General features: G+C 46.8%; 1 non-coding gene across 1 annotated transcript; it reads left to right on the plus strand.

Annotated features, from left to right (window-relative positions):
- Window positions 1–2,408: 2,408 nt before the first annotated feature.
- On the plus strand, window positions 2,409–2,515 carry LOC114673371 (U6 spliceosomal RNA). The gene has a single exon (XR_003724075.1). It is a non-coding gene; the product is annotated as a U6 spliceosomal RNA (small nuclear RNA).
- Window positions 2,516–4,655: the final 2,140 nt, after the last annotated feature.

The raw sequence follows: 4,655 nt of genomic DNA on the forward strand, positions 1-4,655 counted from the left end.
CAGATCACTTGAGGTTAGGAATTTGAGACCAGCCTGGCCAACATGGCAAAACCCCATCTTTGCTAAAAATATAAAAATTGGCCGGGCATGGTGGCTCACACCTGTAATCCCAGCACTTTGGGAGGCCAAGGCAAGTGGATCAACTGAAGTCAGGAGTTCGAGACCAGCCTGACCAACATGGTAAAATCCCATCTCTACTAAAAATATAAAAAATTAGTTGGGGATGGTGGTGGGAGCCTGTAGTCTCAGTTACTTGGGAGGCTGAGGCAGGAGAATTGCTTGAACCCAGGAGGTGAAGGTTGCAGTGAGCCAAGATCGTGCCACTGCATTCCAGCCTGGGCAACAGAGCAAGAGTCCATCTCAAACAAACAATCGGAGGCGCTGGCTACAGTGACGGCCATCTGGCTCTGACATTTGCTGTGCTTCCAGCTTCTTGCTTTTCAGGGGCTCTGGTCTTTATTCTTGCAGGTTCCCAAACCTGGTCCTACAGCTCCCCACCTCCTGTCTCTTTAGTGATTTAGTGAGCGCTCTCTCCCCTCTAGCTTTCCAGTGAGTTATAACGTGCTTTGCTTAGGTAGGGCTGGTTTGTTTCCATTATTGACAACAAGAGGGAATTGGTCAAGGAGTCTAAGGAGTTGTCTGGAGAACCAAGAAAAGGATTTCCTGGAAGCCCAGAAAAAGTGTGTTTCCAGAAGAAAGATTCAACAGGAATTTCTAATGTCAGGGCCAACTTAAGCAAGACATGGACTGAAAGGTGTTCCTTAAATTTGTCTATGAAGAGGCCACTGCTGGGGAGGAGTGTGTCAGGTGGCAGCGGAGGGAGGACAGCAAGTGGGGACTCTGGACACGTAGACACCACTCATGATGCAGCCTGGCTGCCCGGAGAGAGGGCAAACAGGAATTGTGAGAAGCACCATAGGCCCGGGGCTGAGCTTGAAGGGGTGGAGAACCTGCAACCTGCAGAATGTTTTTTTTGTTGTTGTTTTTGTGTGTGTGTTTTGAGCTGGAGTCTTGCTCTGTCACCCAGGCTGGAGTGCAATGGTGCGATCTCAGCTCACTGAACCTCCGCCTCCTGGGTTCAAGCGATTCTCCTGCCTCAGCCTCTTGAGTAGCTGGGATTACAGGCACGTGCCACCACACCCGGCTACTTTTTGTATTTTTGGTAGAGATGGGTTTCACCATGTTGGCCAGGCTGGTCTTGAACTCCTGACCTCAGGTGATCTGCCCACCTCGGCCTCACAAAATGCTGGGATTACAGGCTTAAGCCACTGCGCCCAGTCTTGCAGAATGCTTCTGCACTCAGGCAAGAGCCAGCAGAGGGACAAGCTAAAGGCACTCAATCACTATTTGCTGACTCCAGCTCAATGGACTATGGTGAGTGAGGCTAGAAACATCTCCCAGAGAGAAGGAGCTGGGCTCAGAAGGAGGCTGAAGAAGGGGAAGAAGGTGGGAGAGGCAGATGAGCACCGTAGAGGACTGAGCAGCTGTCAGAAGCTCAAGGGGCAGAGAATCCAGGATGAGTTTGTGGTGCCCAGACTTGGGGGCTGCACATTCCAATATCTGTGCATTTGGGGGATCAAGGACACATTGTCACTGTCTGTAATTTCCAGATGCTGGCTGCAGGTGGGGGACAGGAGACCATGCAGTTTATTTTATTTTATTTTATTTTTTTGAGATGGAGTCTCGCTCTGTCGCCCAGGCTGGAGTGCAGTGGTGCAATCTCGGCTCCCTGTAACCTCCACCTCCTGGGTTCAAGTGATTCTTTTTGCCTCAGTCTCCCAAGTAGCTGGGACTACAGGACCACACCACAATGCCCAGCTAATTTTTGTATTATTAGTAGACACGGGGTTTCACCATATTGACCAGGCTGGTCTCGAACTCCTGACCTTGTGATCTGCCCACCTCGGCCTCCCAAAGTGCTGGGATTACAGGCATGAGTTGAGTTACTGCATCTGGCCGTTTTGTTTGTTTTGAGTTAGGGTTTCGGTCAGGCTGGAGTGCAGTGGCATGAACACAGCTCACTGCAGTCTCAATCTCCTAGGTTAAAGGATCCTCTGACCTCAGCATCCTGAGTAGCTGGGACCACAGGTGTGTGCTACTGCATGCGAGGCTGATTTTTTTTTTTAATTGTTTCGTAGAGATGGGGGCGGTTTCACCATGTTTCCCAGGCTGGTCTTGAACTCCTGGTCTCAAGTGATCCTCTCCCCTCAGCTTCCCCAAGTGTTGGAATTACAGGCATGAGACACTTCACCTGGCCGCAGTTCAGATTTTTTGAATACCTACTGCATCCAAGGACCTAATGTGGCCACCAATATTCAACTCTGAGATACCTACCAGGAATTGAACTGGAAATTATTCTTGGTCTTCTGTATTTATTAATGCTTTCTGGTTTAAAAATTCAGCACTAAGTGCTCGCTTCGGCAGCACATATACTAAAATTGGAACGATACAGACTAGATTAGCATGGCCCCTGTGCAAGGATGACATGCAAATTCGTGAAGCGTTCCATGTTAAAAAAAAAAAAAATTCAACACTAATTTCTAATATTAAGGGACAAGGGTATCCATTAAAATTCTCCACTGGTTATTAGTAGTTGGATTTTCTTTTAATACACTTTTTATTTTGGAGTAAATTCAGATTTACAGAAAAGCTGCAAATGTAGGGCAGAGTTCTGGCATATCCCTTAACCCTAATGTTAACATCTTATGTCACTATGTATATTTGTCAAAACTAAGAAATCAACACTGGTTCATTACTAGTAATGAAATTCCGGTCGGTCGCGGTGGCTCAAGCCTGTAATCCCAGCACTTTGGGAGGCCAAGACGGGCTGGATCACAAGGTCAGCAGATCAAGACCTTCCTAGCTAACACGGTGAAACCCCGTCTCTACTTAAAAAAAAAAAACAAAAAACTAGCTGGGCGAGGTGGCGGGCGCCTGTAGTCCCAGCTACGAGAATGGCGTAAACCCGGGAGGCGGAGCTTGCAGTGAGCTGAGATCCGGCCACTGCACTCCAGCCTGGGTGACAGAGCGAGACTCTGTCTCAAAAAAAAAAAAAAAAGATACTCCACGCTGTACAGTATTTGAGTCTACTGATTTTTTTCCACTAATATCCTTTTCTGTTTCAGACTTCAACCCAGGACACAACATTGCATTTAGTGTTTAGTTGTTTTTAAAGAGTAGGGATGAACTCAGTGGATGTTCCTTTTGTACAAGTGTGCAAGAAGAGTTTAAACTTTCCAGGCTAGGCTGGGTGCCGTGGGTCATGCCTGTGATCTCAGCACTTTGGCAGATTGAGGCAGACGGATAACCTGACATCAGGAGTTCGAGACCAGCCTGGGCAACATGGTGAAACCCAGTCTCCACTAAAAATAGAAAAATTAGCCAGGCATGGTGGCACATGCCTGTAATTCCAGCTACTCTGGAGGCTGAGGCATGAGAATCGCTTGAACATGGGAGGTTGAAGTGAGCCCCCATCATGGCACTGCACTCCATCCTAGGCAAAAGAGCAAGACTCTGTCTCAAAAATAAATAAATAAATAAAAATTTCAAGCTAGTCAACTGAACTGATCTGAAAAGCTTAAACTCTGATTATTGTGTGTGTGTTTTTTTTATTTCACTAATTTGCAGATCTCTCTCTCTCTCACACACACACAGGCACAAACAAACGAACTGTCCTAATTACAATTTGTTGTTCATAATACTTTGAAGACAGCAACAATAAATTATGTTTATTATAGTTGTATGGTGTAACTCCACAGTTACTCTGCTATAAACTTTCCTTAGTACTGTCCTGGAAATCTGAGGCCAGCACAGTTGGATCTGCTCACACATCCCTTGGGATAAGAATAGGGAGAAAGTTTCGTAAGTGTGGCTGCCCATTGTGAATCTCGGGTTGAAAAAGTAGACAGAACTCGGAAGGCTGAGGCAGCAGAATCGCTTGAACCTGGGGGACGGAGGTTGCAGTGAGCCAAGATCGTGCCATTGCACTCCAGCCTGGGCTACAATATCGAGATTCCATCTCACACACACACAAAAAAAGTAGAAAAAGAGATGATGCCATATGTTTAGTTGCCAGTTTGTGTTTGGTAAGGTCTTTTTCGTTTAAAAATCAGTAAAAGTTAAGCAAGAATAAATGCTTCCTCCATGTGAGCAATTTTTGTCAATTACATCTCAATAATGCTGGAGAAAAACACTTTTTAAAGTTATTATTATTATTTATTTTCGATAGAGTCTCGCTCTGTCACCAGGCCGGAGTGCAGTGGTGCAATCTCGGCGCTCATTGCAACCTCCACCTCCCAAGTTCAAGTGATTTTCCTGCCTCAGCCTCTCGAGTAGCTGGGACTACAGGCAGGCGCCACCACGCCCAGCTGTTTTTGTATTTTTATGTATTTTTATTTTTATTTTTATTTTTATTTTTTTTGAGACGGAGTCTCACGCTGTTGCCCAGGCTGGAGTGCAGTGGCGCGATCTCGGCTCACTGCAAACTCCGCCTCCCGGGTTCACGCCATTCTCCTGCCTCAGCCTCCTGAGTAGCTGGGACTACAGGCGCCCGCCACCGCGCCCGGCTAATTTTTTGTATTTTTAGTAGAGACGGGGTTTCACTGTGGTCTCGATCTCCTGACCTTGTGATCTGCCCGCCTCGGCCTCCCAAAGTG

The sequence above is a fragment of the Macaca mulatta genome, chromosome 16, assembly GCF_049350105.2.
Source record: "Macaca mulatta isolate MMU2019108-1 chromosome 16, T2T-MMU8v2.0, whole genome shotgun sequence".
NCBI classification, from domain to species: Eukaryota; Metazoa; Chordata; class Mammalia; order Primates; family Cercopithecidae; genus Macaca; species Macaca mulatta.